A 20,448-nucleotide genomic window follows, 5' to 3' on the forward strand; every position below is an offset into this window, starting at 1 on the left:
TGCCTTTAATCCTAGCACTTGGAAGGCAGAGGCAGGAGGATTTCTGAGTTTGAGGCCAGCCTTGTCTACAGAGTGAGTTCTAGGACACCCTAGGCTACACAGAGAAACCCTGTCTCTAAAAAACCTGGGCGTTCCTAGGAGACTAAACTACCAACCGAAGGGCATACAGAGGCTAGTCCGAGGCCCTTAGGCACATATATAGTAGAGGACTGCCTTTGTGCCTTTATCTGTAGAGACTTGATGTCCCAGGGAGCTTTGTGACTCTCAAGGAAATGACCCACAGTCTATTATTACCACTCTGTTCCTGATGTTTATTTTTCTCAATTGTTAGAATCCTTTCTGTGTTTTTTTTCTCTCTGAATTTCTATAATGTCCTTGGCCTTTATTCTTATGTTATTACCGCTTACAGTATTATAGCCATTTACAACTTCATGTTAATCAAAACCGTGAATTTCAACAAAGGCAACAGCCCTGCCTCATCGGTGACCTTTTTCCCTTTGATCCTGCCATCTGAAAGCTTTTTATACATTCTAATTCTCTTCCATTTTAATAGCTCTGTGAAGCAGTACTATTTTCTTTGACTGATAAGATCATTGAAGGTGACCTGATTTTCTCCAGAGATACACAGTGAATAAAACACATTCACACATAAACTGAAACATGTTCCACAGAAAGGGAGAAGAAAACCCAGTTTTCCCCCTCACTGCCCCCCCCCTCTGTTTCTCTTTCTCTGTGTGTGTGTTTCTCTTTCTTTCTCTCCTTTCCCTCTGGTCCTTCCTCCCTTTTTCTCTCCCTCCCTTCATCACTGCCCATTCACATAAGGAGAAGATGACTTCTCAGACATTATGATTATACATGCCTCATCTGATTATGCAGTCTGACTTCCTTATTGCAGATCTTAGATTTTGTTGTTATTTCATATTATTTTGTCATAAAATTGAATAGGAGGATTTTTGTAAGAACAAATAGAATGGCTTGTGTTTGCTTCTCGTTTTGCATTCTTAAAGAGCTCTTATAATGCCAACATCTTAATTTGAAAGTGTATCTGGTTGATGCATAGAATTATTCATTCTCCAGTGTGACTTTGTGCATGTGTATCACCAGGTATGGCATTTGTGAAGCTTTTAGTTTGCAAGGTGACCTGCTTCTACTTAGGAGTGTACTAGCCACAATGTTTTCTATATCCTTGTTGAGTTGTTCGTGCCGTGTTAATGACTCATGGCTTTAAACAGGTAAGCTACGCATGGGTGTGGAAAATTGATATCTGAGAGCATTTTATTCTGCTCAGTCAGGCTTATTCTTTATAAAGAATCAAAACAGTAATAACAATTACAAAAGAATTCTGAGTAAAATGTGCATTGTGCTTTACTTGGATCTTTCAAATGCTCTATACTGAGCCCTCTATCCTGCCCATCATCACCCAATAATAACCTTGTTGTTGCCACTTGTATTAGACAGTCATCAAAGAATAGACTCTCCTTTAACTCCACTACAAAGCCTTTTGAAATAATCCCTCTGTATTTAAAGCATCATAAATTCTATCTACTCAGTGTAGATTGCATGATTTCTAGATGTTCTTCTATTCAGATATGATGCTAATATTTTCTGAACTATTTGCAGCTACTCTTCTAAGTGGTTTGCTAAGGACAGTAGAAAACTCTATATTGTTTTACTGATACTTCAGAAAGGCAGGCCAAACATCTTACAATGACATGGCCTCGCAGTAGAACATTTCTCTACCAGATTGAAGTGCAACACTAGCATTTCCCATCTCTGAGGCCAAGGAAAGCTTCCTGAAGTTTGATTTTCCACACTGTCCTAGAGAAGTCTCTCATCAGAAGTAAAGTTCAGTGAGGCTGCTGTATTCTGAGCAGTTCCATTTTATTCTTCTTCAAAACAGTGTCAGCATCCTGCCTAAGGCTGCCAGATATGTAGATATACTAAGGATTGTCTCAGCTTAGAGTATAACATTAATCACTATTCGGTGTTAAAGATAAGTATTTCCTAACAGCTTATAGCCTTTTTTCTAGATTTTTTTCTTGTTTATCTTTAACACAATATACAAGGTATATACAATATGTGCATATATTATAACATATATCACAGCTTTCGTATGGGTAAGAAACAGAAAATTCATGAAACATGCCTGAATGCTTATAGTATAAAATTGTATTTTAGTTCCAGCTATAAAAAGTGTAATGCAATTGAAATGTTTATCATGCACCTGTGAAGGTTTTTTCTTGCATGCCTAATGGTGTTGCATGGACAATTTAATTCTTCTCTTTTAAAACTAATCTTGGAAATATCTGCTTTCTGCCATAGAGTTCATGCAAGAAAAGACCAGCTCTCTAGAATCCCAGGTTGAATACCAAAAATATACACCAACAAATCATTTTTATTTTATTTACTGTATTTTTGATTTTTACTGGTATAATTTTACTTTATTATCTTTTGTCAATGATATTTATAATTTTTTTAATTTTTATTTTATTTTGTTTTTCTATTGTTTTTTGCTTTGTTTTGTTTTGTTTTCGAGACAGGGTTTTTCTGTATAGCTCTGACTATCCTGGAACTCACTCTGGAGACCAGGTTGGCCTCAAACTCCGAAATCCACTTGCCTCTGCCTCCCAAGTGCTGGGATTAAAGGCATGTGCCATCACCACTCTGCCATTGATTTTTTTATTTATTTTGAAACTGAAATATAATCGCAACATCTCTCTGCTTCCTTTTTCTCCTTCCAACACCCCACAATGATCCCTTCCTTGCTATTTTGATAGGTTCTTCTCTAAGATCTGTGACCTCATTACTTCTGGGTAGTTAACTAGGTGCCTAGAACAGGTGGGATTTGTTTTCTGTAAAGTGGCCTTAAGTCCTTCTAGACAGTTCTTGCTTATCTCCGAGGTGTGTGCCACTATTTCACATGATGAGGTATCTTGCCATTCTCACTGTTTTTGTAATTCAGATGATATCCTACCTGGATAGGACTCTTGGTTGCTTCCCTTCCTTGGTGCCTTGCATGGTTCCTGCTGGTACTGTTAAGACTCGTAATCAGAAAGTTGCTTTCCAGGCTATGATCCTCCAAATCCTGTGCTACTGGAGTCATGTTTACTGGAATGGACTATCTAAGTGTCATGTGGACCTCAATATTTTTTGAAGAGTTAAAATGTTTTAAAGAGTGAGTATAAATTACACTGTATCTACATATATAGAATTTAAGGGATGTATTGCTGGAATTGCATTTAAGAAATCAAAAGAAAGGCTTCAATTTACCATCAATATTATCACATGAAAAAAATAGAATGTGATAAAATACAGTCAAAATAGAAAACCAAAGGCATCTGCCAAGTAGAAAACAGCATACGCCAAATTCTTCTATTCAAAGGCACCACCATTTATTCAAATAGGTGCAGGGGAAGTACACTTCCTATTAACTAAATGGTAATTTTTATAAAAATGTACTAAAAGCATAGTTTTTAAAAAAATCAATTTATAAAGATAATTTATCTAGAGTCAGGGATAATATACATTTAGAAGAACCTGTCACTTCCACCCTCGCCTCCTTAGGATTAGTTTAGTACCACAGCTTCCAAAAGAACAGTATTTTGATCATTATTCAGTGTTTGTTTGTTTGTTTGTTTGTTTGTTTTTTGCACTTTGTAATCCCTGTTGTTACATATGTTTTGTGCAATTTGAATACATCCTTTGAATGTAACCCAAGTGTTCCTTACTTTCCGTGAGAGAATGCTTCTTAGACTTGAAACCCTGATTCTGTCTCTGGCAACCTTCCAAGAAAACTGTTGTCTGAATCCCTATATTGATTTCCTGTTGCTCCAAGGTGGTATTTTCACAAACATAATGACACTAAACAAACATGCCATCTACGTCAGGGTGTCTGTAGGTCAGTGTTCTGGGCACCCCTCCTTTGCTACAACTTCTCAGCCAAAAGCTGCAGTCAGGTGTGGATCACGAGTGACTTTCCTTAAAGGTGCTGCTGAGAAAGTGTCTGCTTCGCATGGGATTGATGGCAGAGGTCAGTTGCTTGAGTATTATTGGATTTAGGGCCCCAAGCCTAACTGGACAGTGGTTGGGGCAAGCTTCTTTTCCCTTAGCACATGGACCTTCCCTACCCTGCTGTTTGAATTAATTAAAATATTCAAGTTGACATAACAGTGAGAGAAAACTACCTCCAATATGAAAAGCATAGGAGTTAATCTAAACAAAGCAGGGTCTATTAACTATCATACTAATCTCAGATGGAACATTCCTAAGAAGTTCAACTGTTAAAAGGTGATCAGTCATGATCATGATTTCTTGGCTTTCATGAATGCATTGAGGGCATCATCTTATAAATAGAATGTAGGAGTAAATTCCTTAAAAGAAGTTAGGCTCAGGCATTGTATTCACATGCTGAACTAATTAATGACTGTCAGCTTTCCACCGTGTGATGACAAACAGTGAAATCCCTAGTCAGACACAATGGACACCCAGCCTTGGTAACTGTAAAACACTGGTTTTATGTCATTATAACTTGTCCAGATTTGGGTATTCTGTTACATCACAGTAAAATAGACTCTGATACATCACAACCACTTTTCAATGTGTGGGTTAGTTGTCCAAATACTGTCCAAACTCCAAAATTAAGGATTGGCTGGGAGTACACCAGGAATAAGGTAAGACCATTTGAGAATCTTTTCACCAGAGTTCTCTTCTGTAGTTTTACCATGTTTAAGTGAAGGCAATAGAACTACAATAGAAACTAGGGTAGCTGCCATTGGATATTGTTTTAAGACATAAACTATGGAGTAGGGTACTGCTTAATCAGTCGGCTAGGAAGCAGTTAGTATTGTGTGTCTTGCATGATAGTAGAAATCATTGTACTTCACTGAGAATATACTTCGAGATGAACTTATAAAGAAACCTCCTTTTACATCAATTATTGATACTTGATATATTGATATATATATAAATATGTACCTATATTAATCCCTTATTTGAAGGCAGAAAGAAAATTTAGTCTAAAATAGTAAATCATAAGCCAAATTCAAAAATATCCTTGGTGTGATACAAATAAAATAATACTTTATCCTGAAACTGTAGGAGAAAAGATAAGGTAGATGAGCTTTTAAGTGGTTCATATACATAACCATGAGTGCAATGAAACTCCCAGAGAGGAAATTCAAATTAGGTTGTCATATTGGGATATAAAATTTCTATTAACACATAAGAATATGGATTGTGTTTGGAGTGTTATAAACAATAAATACTTGTTTTAGTATTAAATTAATATACATTCCGTGTGAATGTTAAAGAGAAAAATAATAGTTAAATCTAACATCAAGAAGCCAGAATGTGGTGACACAAACCTGTAGAAGCAGGATTTTGGAGACTGGAGCAGGGATCTTTGGATGAGCTAGAGCTCACCAGTAAAATGTTATTTCAAAAATAAGGAAACAAACTTGAATCAATTGATAAACATACAAAAAGGATGAAAAATAAAAAGTGAAAAATTACAATAATTTTTGGATTAATTATCCCTTAGCAGATCTTTATTGTAGAAGCTTTCTCACATTTCTCAGAACTTATCAGACTATATCCTAAAATGGTACAAATACCACAATATTACTTCTTTAAAATGTTGTACTTAAGAAAGGGCTTGGGGCTGGAGAGCTTGCTCAGCAGTTAAGAGCATTTGCTGCTTTGTCAGAGGACTCTAGTTTATTTTCCAGGACCCAAATCGTCCTCTCACACTGTCTGAAATGCTAGTTCCAGGAGATCTACTCATGTCACACACACACACACACACACACACACACACACACACACACACACACACACACACACGCACACACACGCACACACACACACACATGCACACACACATACACTAAAATAATCATAAATATTTTTTAAATGTCCTCATGTACTCTTTGATTCTTTGTAAATTTTAAACATATTTGTAATAGGATCTACCTTAGGAATTTTTATTTAAAGAGAATACTTTATACTTCATACTAAAGAGAATAATTTTGTAACATATAGACAAAAATAAAAGGACAATTACAATCCACTTCGCTTTCACACAAAGCTTTGATTCCAGAAACCCTCTAAATAGGGGATTTCCATTCGATGATTAAAACACTCCAGATTAGAAGAAAACGTTGGAGATAGGAGCTGCTCAGACTACACTTGGCATAGTAAAGGCCGATAAAAGTGCTCATCCGTGCTACCCTGGCACTTGGCCAGCTCCCATAAACAGGATTCATGATGCCAATGAGGTTGTGCATGTAAAGCACTTACCAGAGGCAAAATAAATGCTATCCGTTAGAGAAGCTGTAGAGAGATCAGCGAACGGAGCACAGGCTGAGCATGCCTGCAAGACTCTGCTCTGTCCCTCTGCACAGCTGAACCAATTAATCCCTGTACTTCATTTTTGTCCCTTGTAATATTGAGTTATTAATAACTCATGAAGCTATTGTGAATATTATGCAAATGACCAAATTACTTCCTCCAGCCATTAAGAACTATGCAATTTCAAAAAAAATATGCTTATACTGTTTCAAGAAACAGATATAATCTTACCAATATATTTTACTACTTTATCACTTTCCTCTAACAAAAACTAATTAATTCCTCTACTCAATTCAAGATAGATTTATTTGTTGTTTGACATAAGATGCAAGATATTTTCATGGGACACAAGGAATAGAAAATCATGCACCACCTCGAGATTCTGAGTTTAAGTAGTACTTGATGGTTGTCAGTATGTGCCCTGTAAATTCTAACAGTGATTTCAAAGACAAATGTCTCCCCAAGGCTCCCATATTTGAACACTTGATCCACTATTGGTGGCAGGGTTTGGGAAGGTTATAGAACCTTGAAGAGGTAGCCTGGCTGGAGGAATTGTGTTACTGGGTGAGGGGGTTAGCTTTGAGGGGGTTAGTTAATTCTCTCTGCTTACTGAATTTGGGTAGACACGCCTTCCCTATCACTGTGGTCTGCCATCTGGAACCATACTCCACAATGAAGTCTTTCTTCCATAAGTTGCTTTTGATCATGGTACTTTATCACAGCAATGGAAGTAACTGACACAGATGAATGATGCTCCCTGAGGGTCACCTTTTTCTCCAAAGTGACATGCTGAAGTGCATTTGTATTTGTGGCATCGTTGTCAACTCAAAATGAATTTTGGAGAGCTGCTTATCATGGAATCCAATCTCTCTTTAAAAATTATTGAGAAAAGAAAATCATCTGCTTCCCTTGGGACATTTGGATAAACTTTCAGTTGCCAACAAAAATGTTACTTCATAACACCCCAAATGTCAGGTCTTAGGGACTGGCTGGTAAAGTCAAATGCAGATGCCGTTGTTTCCTTTCCCATTCTCTCACTGGTGCACTTTTCTGTCTTGAATATTCCCTGTCAGTCTGGGCCTTTTCATCTTCAATTTGCTGCATGAACAGCCAAACAGATATGTTTTTGCTTCCAATTTAGACCATGAATGACAAAGATAAGTAGAAAATTGCTGTACTGAGCTGTGCATTTGCTCTTGCAGGATGGAGACCTTTTGCAAGGTGGGTCTTCTTGCACAACAGCTAGACAGCTAAACTCCCATTCCTTTCAGATGACAGTTGTTGTCTATTCATGTTTTTTTTCTTTAACTTCATATAAATGGGTTAAAAAATAGTAAGAAGAGATAAGACTAACTAGCATGGCTTCATGCCCTCTGCAGCTCAAAGTTGCACATAAAAGGAAATTTCCCGTCTACAAACGTGTGTTTCATGATACCTCTGAGGAGAACAGAAGCTGGGAAGTGAAGGCAATTAAGGAAGACTGCTAAAGAGGGGAGACCAGTGTGTTTCCCAAATTGGGATTTTTACCCCTTTTATCCATATGCAATGACTTGTATAAAAGCTTTTGTTGTAGTTGTTTGTACATTGTATGAAGTTCCCATTGATAAATCCCAGTGATCCTTTTCCCCTTAAACCAAAAGCTTTCCTCTGGGAGCTAAACAAGCTGGCAAGTGGCCTGGTGTGCAACAAAGGACTTCTCTCTTTACCCTATACCAGCTCTGTCAGTACATAAAACACATTTCCCCCCTCCCCACACTCTTTCCTACCCTGTCATCCCCAAGTCTTAGGATCCTTTGGGTCACAGAAGCCCATGAGGATGAAATTAGTTTGGGCCTGATGTATAAAAGTCACTCTCCATAGGCACAGATTTTATTTGATCTTTTATGGAAAACACAGCATGTTTATATGCACAGCTTTAGGACTGTGGTGTCTGGCTACAAAAGCTTCTTTTGCCTTCATCCAGTGTTCTCACATTATTTTCCAAGAAATAATTCTGTAGCCTCTCTTCTTTAGTTCAGAAGGTGGCTTAGTTTTACTTTAGGTTTTTCTTGGTTGTAATAAGAGATAGTAGTAGAGACTTAGTAGCAGCCTAAATAGTCACCTTGGGGTACCAGGATTCTCCATATTCAAAGAAGGATACATAGTTTATGGAGCCCAGGGTAAAGCACAAGTAAGCCATCCGCTGCTTATAAATAGCAGAGCTGATTCTTCTTAACAAGGTACATCATGAAGTTGCATGCCATATGTACAAGATGCTGATCCTGCCTGTAATAGCAGTAAACCAAATGTTAATACCCAGCATGGCTTTATTACAATCAAGCCAGATGTAGCCTAAGTTCATGTATCTATTCAAATGTTATTAAAATCATAAAATAGCTCATGTCTATGTACTTTGATGTCATAAGAAAAATATAATATAGATCACCTATGAGCTGATACTAGTCTACTCCCACACTCTGTTTACAAGTTTAGAACAATGTTCATGGCTGTTATCATTGTATAACATACAAGGATATTATGAAGTTGCAAATGTACTCAGTATGAAAGAATTCTGTGATTAAATAGTAACATCTGGTAAGGCCAAACAATACAAAGCACACCATCAACTTTGACAAGAAGAGATACTCCATTCTCTCCATTTTCAGGTGAGTAAACTACGCTGCAGAATAGCAAGGCATTACTTATGATTCACATCCTCAGTTCCTAATGGTGGGCATGAAATATTGCACTTAGGGATAACCAACAGCAAGTGGTTGTATCCTCAATTTGTAGGCTAAGCACTTCATGACCAGGTGATGGTTTGCTTAAATGGGGTCTTCTTCCTGGATTGTAATGCCTACTTCTGTCTCAGTACCATTACATGCCAGAGGTTACAGCTAGGTCTCTAGGTCTCTTCTTATCAAGGCATGATTATTTTCACAAAGATCTCACCCTCAGCTTCATCTAAACTTCAGGTAAATTTCACCCATAAATTCCCAATCCAACCATGGGTTAGGACTTGAATACAAGGATTTTGGAGTATCTAAACATTCTGTCCCTAACTCTCAATACCTACATACTCTATCGTCCAAAGTCTCTTTGGCTATTACATGACAGGACTGCTCAATACCTTCATACTCTATCGTCCAATGTCTCCTTTTGCCATTACATGACTGTACTCCTCTTTAGGTTGAGATTGCCTCAATTTTCAAATTTTCATGTTAGAGAATTAGAAACAAGCCTCAGGAAATATACATGATTGAGTGTGTGTGTTATTATAGACACTGAACCACACTATGATCAAACTCTCAATATGTTTATACAATGAAGTCCTTCTGAAGGAGAGTCTAAGCCAAGTGTAAGAATTCCAGAAACTCACAATCCTATCGATCACAATAGAAAACTGTTAAGCTATAAAAGAAAGGAGAATGGCGCAGGCATTATACCTCTGAGAGTACAGCTGAGGGACGAAGGGCATGACCTACCTGTAAAATAGCCTCCAGACTGGTCATAAGTCAAGTCCAGCCAGCTCTCCCTGATACTTGATTCTCTGTCCAGGGACTTCCTTCTCTGCTATACCTCATTGTAAGGGATCGGTCTTGCCAATACAATTTATTACCCAGGTGGTAGGCACTTGATACCAAATGGAAAAATCCATCGCTCATCCCTTGGCTGTCTCTTCGATATTATTGTCTTCAGATCTGTTTCTACCACTTCATTAGTTTTAGTCTTCTCAGAGCACGCTCGTCATATGTACTTTCAGAGTGAGGCATGGCAATCACCACATGTGACATACTAAGAAATACATTTATTTATAAGTCTCTGCTCCAATTTCTAACAAAGAGCTCCAGAAAGTTGTATAGTTTCCTGAAACTAGTTGATCTGAGAGTACCATTTTTTGAATACTCAGGCCTCATGTTTGGGGCTCTACTTCTTAATATGGGTTTCTAAACATTTTGTTCAATACATGTTATCCTAGTGAGATTTAACTCTCTACCTGCCATAATTCTGGACAATACCAGAACCAAAGCTGTGTAACAATTAGCATAAGCAGATTCATGGAGAATTGCTTGGTGTGGAGAAGCAAGTTCAGTTGATGCTGAAAAACTGTGAATAAAAAGAGACTTTTAAACTAAGACTTAGTTTTCAGAGAAAAAAGTCTTTATCTCAGCAGACAGTGAGAGTATCACTTTGATTTTTACTCTATTGGATGCATTCCAGCATCTGCATCTCATGTAACTTTCCCACCCATCACCTCCTTTTGATCCTTTTATGTCAATCTCCTGTTATCCTACATTTCATCCATTCAGGTGTGCTAATTTTCTCAGGAGAAAACTCATAAAACAGTCCACTTTTCAGACAGATCATTTTTTATCCAAGCTATTCTGAAACTTACAATGTATCATTCTACCCTTCTAGAGTCTTCCTTCCTCAGTCTGCCAAGTGGCAGGATTACAGATCTGCATGGCCATGCCCTACTTGTCCAGAATCTTAACGTGACAAAGTTTTCTTTCATTTTGTTTGTTTGTTTTACCTAGGGGAGCCAACAGATATCTATCAAATTGTGTCTACTTCACCAAACTTTCTTTGCATCTGATTTTGCTTGATGAGTCCTACAATTTTTTCACTAATCATGTCTTCTGGAAAACTTTTACCAATCTTTAAAATAAGAAATAAATATTTTGTGTCTAGAAATGCATTTCTATCTAATATTATGAATGTAGGAGCATAAAATATGAATGACTATCAGATAGCAACCATTCGAAGTGCTTGGTCTCAAATATGCCTTATTTGCTGCATAAATGTAATGAACACTTTTCAGCCATCTGTATTTTTAATGGACAGAACTCAAAAATACTTCCAGAAAAAAATTACTTGTCTGAAATTCAAAGTATTTATCTTTTATTAAAAGTTCATACATAGTGTTGTGTGTGTGCCTCATTTGTATATCATTAACATGTTGTGGACAATCAGGTGTGTGTGTGTGCTTGTGTGTGTGTGTGTGTGAATGTATATATTTATGCACACACACACTATCATACAAACATATATGCTGTTGTGTTCTTTCTAAAAATGGGCATACCTTTTGAGGAAAACTTTATTAGATGACTTGGTTATTATGTATAAACATCAGTGATTATATTTACACAAACCTGGGTGGATTACCTGTCATTTACTTAATATGCCTCTGGACACAATCAAGAGACATGAAGATACTATTTTTCAGTTGTTTTTTAATAAGTGGAAAGAGTACTTACTAAAAGTTTTAAAATATACTATGGTAAATATGTTAATAAGAGATAGCCCCTTATTATGATGATCAATTATTATGAATTATATATAATGGCATGCTCTATAATTTCAAATGTGTTGATAAAAAGGTTTCGGCTCCATTATAATTACTGAAGACCTTCGTCATGTATCTGGCCCTGTGTTTACTGAAAATTTGGTAGTACATGACTTGTATACATTGTATGCATATGAATATCCGTGTACATTGCATATATACAATTTTTATACAGTGAGGTTTAATATTTATGACAAATACAAAAGGAAGGTAACTTTCTGTCCAATCTTTCAGGAGTGTACAATCGTCTATCTTAAATGAAGCACATCACACTATTAAACTTCTGCTGTGTGAACAACTCAAAGAGATCCAAGTGGCCAAATATACAAAGTAAAATTACCTATTGAAAGTCAAATATCTAACATGTGTAGAGCTGAACTTTTAAATGTTATCTTTGCTGTCAGAGTCCATATTATTTACTCTTAAGATGTACTGTTCCCATTAGACCAGTACTTGTTACTCTAGATCACTTTCTGCAGTCTGATTAGTTGATAAATTTTCTTTCATTTTTTCTAAATTTCAACAACCTAAACCTATAGCATTGAGAGGCACAGACTCAAATGAATTGGACTTGCTAACACAGTCCACAGCATGTAGTAAGTAATCGCTCTGTGTTCTTGAATATTTTGCTAGTGATCACTGGTATATTATGGCTGACATATTTCAAGTCACTTTCCCCCCAGGCGTCTATTTTCTCGGGACTTTAATGGCTCAGTTTATAAAGTGGTATATACCAATACAGCCTCATCTGCTATATAAAGTACAATATAGTACTTTTGCTCTATGACTCCAATCTGGTTTCCATATGAAGCAATTCCCATGAAAATGCCACTTTTAACCCTGTATTTTCTTCCCAAGCCACTCATTTTAAGAAGTTAAATTACAATAACCAATAATTCAAAATAATCATAATTCTTGAGACATTTTAAATCATTACTCACAATAAGACATATAACTTTTCTATTGACCTAGTAAGATTCTCTTCCAATTGTCTATTAAAAGAAAAAATAGAGTGTTTCAAATACATGTGCATTATCATCATGTAGGCTACATGCCCACCACCTCTTCCTCAAGCCTCTTTAGTTCATATTGCAGAAAGGATACTGCCCCTCACAATTCTGACCACCTCTCTAATTCTCTCAAATTTAGTAGATATTAGAAAGAAAGGAATAAATGAAGTCTAAAATGTTATTTACTGTGTTAGTTCAATCAGCCCTGGGTGAGCATTGCCCTTTTACTGTTTGAAGACAAAGTCCATATTAGTATCGTTTTAAACTTACTGATACATACAGGAAGGCGAGGGACCTGTGACAGATCAAATTGCAAAATTTCATCATATTTAGAAATCACTGCATCTCAGAACCCTCTTCTTAGTCCTGTTTAGTTTCAGACTTTTTTTTTTTTTCAAATTCATAGTTGAAAATTTTTTATGTCCAATGTTATATAAGATAATTTTTGATGTTTTTATGTACGTCAGAAAAATTATGTATTGATTTTTATTGCTTACTATAATAATTCATGGATAAGAAGGTCATCATGTTGCATTTCTCTTCATTTGCCAGAGAGTTCCACTCATTTTCAAGAGTAGTCAGTATCTCTTTTAGTCAGTCTTTATTTGATGGCTGTCCTTTGTTCTTTTCAAGCATTTTTAATCTTTGACAATAACATTCAGTGCTTTATGAATTTCTGTGTTTTCTATATAAATGAAACAATTTATCACTGCCTTCTTAACTCAAGAAATGATTTTTACTTTCTTGGTGTAGCAATATTGGATTCATTTGAAGAATATCAGCCTTAGTCCTTCTTGCTTACTACCTGGAAAGACTGGTTAGGCATATTTATGGTTCAAATTTTTGATACATTGGCACTTTGGACCCTATCAAAGGCAACCAGCCTTTCCCAGGATTAGCCTATTAATGATAGCTAAAAATTCTCTGTCTTTCTCTGTCTCTCTGTCTCCCTTTCTCCCTCTCTGCTTTTATTTGACATTCAGCCAATCCAGAGCCTAGACCCAAGCCCAAGCTTAGGTTTGTTGGCACGATCACCTCTTCTACTCAGAGCTGCTCAGTTCCATAAAGTCTGCACACTGTCTTCATTCAAATTCTGTGACAGATCAAATTGCTTTCTTTTCCACACCTAGATCTTCTTATACATTATGCCTATAAGTCGTTATCTAATTTTCTCCAACTGCTCTGAGTATGGCTGAACTGGAGTTTCTTTGCAAGGTCCTACTGCTGGGTTTGTGTCCTTGGAGTTATAATGAACTATCTGTACAACTTTAAGTAGACCTCTCTCAGTGTATCAGCTCCTTAACACATGGGTAAGGCAAGGTATGTTTCTGCCTTTCTAAACCCCTGAATTTGGTTGGCTTTCACACAGTGGAGAGTCTTGAGAGATACTTATTAAAGTGTGGTGGAACATCATAACCCTACCCACAGACCTTTCACAGTAATGAGAGGAAGCTTGGCTTTCACAGTCAGAATGTTAGAGTTCACAAGTTGATAGTAACACAGAGGGAATCACTTGTGCTTTACTTTGTTCTGTCTAAAATGGGATTCTGTGTGTGTTTTTTTAATGGATTTGCAGTAAGAATTAATACATATCCCTATGAAGTGATAGGGGTTATCCATGATGGTCCTCACTTCCTACTTGCTGACACTAACAGAGAGTTTCAGAAGTGTCTTTTTTACCTAAACCACAGAATTTCACAAATATATATATTTATCTATGTTGTTTACAGTGAAGTGATCGTTACTCTTTTTTATTAGATTTTTTCTTTATTTACATTTCAAATGTTATTCCCTTTCCTGGTTTCCCCTCTTAAAAAAAAGCCCTATTCCCTCCCCTTCCCCTGTTCACCAACCCACCCTCTGCCACTCCCTGGCTCTGGCATTCCCCTACACTGGGGCATAGAGCCTTCACAGGACCAAGGGACTGTCCTCCCATTGAGGACGGACTGGGCCAACCTCTGCTACATATGCAACTGGAGCCATGAGTCCCACCATGTGTACTCTTTGGTTGGTGATTTAGTCCCTGGGAGCTCTGGGTGTACTGATTAGTTCATTTCGTTGTTCATCCTATGGGGCTGCAAGCCCATTCTTGATGCAGTTAACTACAATGAGAGGAGTCCTGTAAATTACTCAATGACAGAAGCCAGAGGTCAGAGCCCAGGATAATATCTCATGTGGCACTTTTAAGTCTTTAATTGTTCATGCCTTATAGCCTTCAGCAGATTATGCTTATTTTTCTAACAAAAGATATGTGATAATACACAGGGAAGTTCACCTGATATTTGATCAGTATTTACTGGTCATATAGACAGCTATGAGACTGTCATGAGCCTCTAGTTGCTCCAGAAGTCAGAAGATTCCAGGGAGCCTAGGCCTCCCTTTACCTCCCACACCTTAAATCCTATGGTTAGTACCTAACACTGAGTCCTGTACAAAGCATCACTGTAAATAACAGTGTGGGAATACAATATGAAGCTTACAGATCAAGAACCCTGGGCAAAGTAACAATCTTATTGCATAAATGGGACACCACTGGTATCTAAGACATTTTTTACTTGGTAAAGCAACAGACATTTTCTTTAGTATGGTCAATCCTTTACTGATCAAGTATACTTGTCATGCTTAGTAAATAACAATCAGCTTTAGTATTATTATTGATTCAAAAAATTAATTTGAGAAGGTGTGGATCATAGGAGAAGAATCCATCTTACTCAAAGAATACTACTAAAACACCACCAACCTTGTGTTCTTCCTGTTGTTTATTGTATTGGTGCAGATGTCAACATACTGTATCAATTTTGTAGTCAACGTGATAAGGAAGGGTAACAGACTGAACCCCCAGCCTTTGCTTCTAACACGATTCTCCTGCTTCTTGATTCACCCCTTGAAGGAACTTAGATGTCCATAGACATTTTCAGGTACATATTCATATTTGACCCCTAGGGCAACACTGACAGATGGTTGAGCTCATTCTATATGCATAAGATCTTGCTATTCTCACTTTTAGTGTAATCATATTTCTACCTTCTGTGTGGCTACACCACAGTTACTTTCTAAATGCAAGAGAAATTCTATGTCAGATAATTTAGCATTCAGGGATATCTTATTTTTTTTCCCTGTGAGCCAAAACAGGACCTCACACAAAACTTGACTACAGCTAATTATTTCCCTGCCCAACCCCAGCACACTGGTCTGAAAAGGGTGTTTTCTTTCTCACAAAACAAAAAGGACCTAGAGAAAGGTTGGCTTCTTACTGCACCATCTCATTATTAGTGATGCAAAACTCCAAGCTAATTTGCTAGTCCTTAAGAAAATAGCTCCTTTAACCTTGGTGACTCAGTCAGAAAGAATTTGTTTTCAAGATGGGCATTGCTTAACTGCCTTTGGCATTTGCTTAAGCTGAACACTCATCCAGAGACCATGAGCTTTCTTTATTCTTTAGTGTGATAGTCTCTGCAGAAACAGCTTAGAAAATCCAGTGCAGGAAGCCTGGTTTGGCATGGCTGGTGTAGAGAGCTGTGTATTTTGATTAACAGTTAGGGCTCTACACTCGAGTGCTTTGGTGACTCTAGAGCAGGGTGCTTATGACCCCAGCCAACTACTCTGCTAAAAGGGAGACAGTAGTAATATTGCTTGCTATTTTTCAGACAAGGAAGGGTAATTGTGGTATGTTGACTGATCTTTTGTTGTATAAACCATCTCTAAACATGATTGTCATAGAAGAGATATTCACTAAATACTTACTGAAAGAATATAATATTGGCATGAAGGGTGACTAGCACCAGAGTTGCAGAGCTCTAGACCAAGACATTATATCTTCCTAGAAAGTACCTACTCAAGAGAGAAATCAACTAAAGAAAAAAGTCATATATACTATGCACGAAAAAGTTGAAAATGAGTTTATAGGAAATGTATGGAGTATAGCAGTAATATTTACAATCTGCCATTTGTGACATTCATTTATTTATGTATCCATAAGATGGACTTCTAAACTTTATATGTTTAGTACTATCACATGTCTTAAACATTCTGAGAAAAAAAAAGGTACCCCAAAATTATATTTTGCCAATCTGGGGTGGGTAGCAGGTCAGGACCTCTTATGCCTATGGCAGCCAGCTCCTGAGAGGGTAACCTATAGGAAGTGAAGAAAAGAGTTGTTCAGATCACCAACTTGATCATTAATCCTGTGCCATTTGTGGACCTGTATACATCTCTGAAACCCTTGAGGGACAAAAGCTTTTTCTCTGACACAAAAGACAAGTCTCAGATGCATGTTTTCCATTGCCTGTATCTGCCTGAGAGCCTCAGCTAGTTGTTTCAGCTTATAGACATAATTGGCCATCAGTCATCTGGGTCCCATTGTTCATTGACATCTCAGGATCATCTCTCAGCCATCTGAACAGCAAGGTCCTGGTTTCTGATTAATCTTTGACTGGTCATTGACTATACCGAAGAAGCTCCTGGTTAATGAGACCATTTGTGTCTAACCTCATCCATTTTCTGGATGTACTAGGAGCAGAAGTGCCAGCTTTTCCCAGCACAGCCCTGAAAATGCACTAATCAATCAGTCTTTGTGATTTGCTAGGGTTTTCATTGTTCCAGTTGTTGAAATCAAATTGTAGTGAGAAGTAATAAGTGGGCATTTTTATCCCCAAGTCAGTTTTATACATTTAATGAAACCTATGGATTTCATATAGTAAAAATATGTAAAGAAACAAATAGTGACATCTGAAGCAATTACTTATGTGAGGCAAATGTACAGCAAGGTGATAAAATAGAAACTGGGCAGAGATGAAGTCTGCATTCTGATGAAGAAAGAAGTTTCTTATTTCAGCAGCTGTGTGTCCATGAGCAAGGAAGATATGATTCAGAAATTCAGGCTTCTTGCCACTAAGTAAAAATACTATTAATGTGAACAGTATTGTAGAAATTCTGTGCAATGGCATTGCATATGCTTTCATAGTATCAAACAATGTATGGAGATTATATGACTCTAGACAACCACCTTTCCCCAGCTCATTCTAAGAAACAATACACTTTTCTGATAATTCACATTGAACTATCTAGCTTCTATTGGGAGTGCTGAAGTCTGGCTAAATTCAAAGAGAGGGAAGGTGGGCTATTTATACCTGGCTTCTTGAGGCATGTGTTTAGGCATGTTTATATGCACAGTATGTAGGCCAACACACCCAGAGGTAATGGGAAGCTGGAAAGTAATGAACTTTATTCTCCAAAGGATATGGGCTTCTCTTCACTAACGTTGCCTTTGAATTTTACAAATAATAACTTGCTTTTAAAAATTATTTTTGAAGTGCTACCGAAACACAAAACAAATCAACAATAAGCATAGAACAGGCATTCTAAGAAAATTGAAAAACATTATGTATTGTATTTACTACTGAGGAACAATTCATATTTTGCTGGGGGTAGGGGGCATGCAGAGAAATAAAGGAATATTCTAATAATTGGGACAAAGGGACAGGCTTATATCCTTCCATTAGCTTTTTCAGCTGCCCCATATTCTATATCTCCCACAGAAGATATTTAAAAACACACCGAGTTGCAGCACAGTGACCTGTGGCGTCTTCACCAAAACTCATGTCCAACTGGAAGATATAAAAAGGAACTGACTTCAGGTAGATCTATTTCCAATTTTCTGAGGAACTGCCAGATTGATTTGTACCAGTGATTATACCAGTTTTTAACCCCACCAGCAATGGAGTGTGTTCCTCTTTCTCCTCATGTAAATCAACATGTAATATCACTTGAGGATTTGATGTTAGCCATTCTGATTGGTAGAAGATTGAATCTCAGTGTTTGATTTACATTTCCATAATAACTATGGACTTTTGAACATTTCTTTAAGTGCTACTCAGTCATTTGAGATTCCTCTGTTGTGAATTCTCTGTTTAGCTCTGTACCCCATTTTAAAAATTGGGTTACTTGGGTTTTGGAAGGTTTCTTGAGTTCTTTATATATTTTGGATATTAGTCCTCTATCAGATGTTGGGTTAGTGAAGGGTTTTTTTTTTTTCATTTGTCCCATTGACTGTGTCTTTTTCCTTATAATTGCTTTTCAATTTCATGAGGTTTCATTTTCTAATTCTTGATCTTAGAGCTTGAGCCATTATAGTTCTCTTTAGGTATCTTACCACTGTGCCAATGAATTCAAGGCCCTTTCCCACTTTCTCTTCCATTAAGTGTATCTGGTTTTATGCTAAGGTTCTTGATTCCCTTTGACTTGATCTTTGTCCAAGGTGAAGATGATAAATATAGATCTATTTTCATTTTTCACTTACAGACTGCCATTTGGACCAACACCATTTATCGAAGACCCTTGTTTTTCCCACTGTATGTTTTTGGCTTCTTTGTCAAAGATCAACTGTCCTTAAGTGTGTGGGTTGATTTCTGAGACTTCAATTCTATTTTATTGATTGATATGCATTCTATCCCAAAATTGGGGTGTGGGAAATGCCTCACCACTGTTGACTGATGGATCAACATGCAGAGACACTGTTCAGGGAGTGGGAAAACATATCCTAGGATTTGGGAGGTTGAAGCTGGGGTACCTAACCTCTAAGGCATCCAATTGTAGCTGAAAAACCATACATAGAAGTCAGGAAGAAAAGGTTCCTGCAGTGCTCCAAAACTCCTGGATGTACAGGTACCACTGGGTCGTGGGGAGTTGGGAAGAGAGTCAGGGGCATGGGCTGAGGTTGAAGATGAGCCTGGGCCAGGGGAAATGGGGAACTCAGGCTTACTCCTCAGTGAAAGTCAGGAGATTAACTCAGCATGGTTTTGTAGGTAAAGGTTTTCTCCATGCTCCCCACAGTGGTTTTTGTTGAAAGAGACATTCCTTGGCTCCAGATTCTTTACTGATTGTTCATTGTGGAAAGTGGGTGCATACCAACTCCTCAGGGTGGAACAGAGACTAAAATAACTCTTGCAGGGAGAAATGTCCCAGAACAACAGAAGCTTCTTGGCTAAACAGTCACTGCCTCTAGATAACTCAATAGCCTGGAGAACTCTGTTCTATGTTACTATGGTCAAGTGTTCCAGGCCAGCAATCTAGTAGGGAGCAGGGAGAGGCTTACCATCTCGAGTGGATGCACGGGTGCCAATGTCTTGGATCCACTCAACCTTACTGAGTTTTCTGTCATTGTTCACTGTCCCACATCCATTGATCAAGTGTCTGTCTCGATACCAATACCATGTGGTCTTTATCACATTTATTCTATAGTACAGCTTGAGGCCAGGGATGGTAATTACCCCAGATGTTGTTTATTGTTAAGAAGAGAGGCCCTTGATCCTGAGAAGATTTGATGCCCCAGTGTAGGGGAATGCCAGGACAGGGAAGCAGTAGTGGGTGGATTGGTGAGGAGGGGGAGGGGGATGGAATAGGGGGTTTTCAGAAGGGAAACCAGGAAAAGAGATAACATTTTAAATGTAAATAAATAAATAAGAATTGTTTTCTCTATCCTATCTTTTGTTGTTGTTTGGTTTTCATATGAAATTGAGAATTGCTCTTTCCATGTGAAAAATTGTGTTGAGATTTTGAAAGGGTTGCTTTGAAGATTGGTCTTGGTAGAATGGCCATATTTACTATGTTAATCCTACCAATCCATGACCATGGGAAATCTTTCCATCTTCTGAGGTCTTCTTTTATTTCTTTCTTGAAAGACTTGTAGTTCTTGTCATATAGATCTTTCACTTGTTTGGTTACAGTTATTCCAAGACATTTTTTTTTTTCAGTTAATCCTCCAAT

General features: G+C 37.4%; 1 protein-coding gene across 3 annotated transcripts in view; it reads left to right on the forward strand.

Moving 5' to 3' along the window:
* Positions 1-20,448, forward strand: part of Cntn6 (contactin 6) — a 346,549-nt gene that overhangs the window by 111,216 nt on the left and 214,885 nt on the right. The window lies entirely within an intron of this gene.

Source organism: Mastomys coucha, unplaced genomic scaffold (assembly GCF_008632895.1).
Source record: "Mastomys coucha isolate ucsf_1 unplaced genomic scaffold, UCSF_Mcou_1 pScaffold20, whole genome shotgun sequence".
Taxonomy (NCBI): domain Eukaryota; kingdom Metazoa; phylum Chordata; class Mammalia; order Rodentia; family Muridae; genus Mastomys; species Mastomys coucha.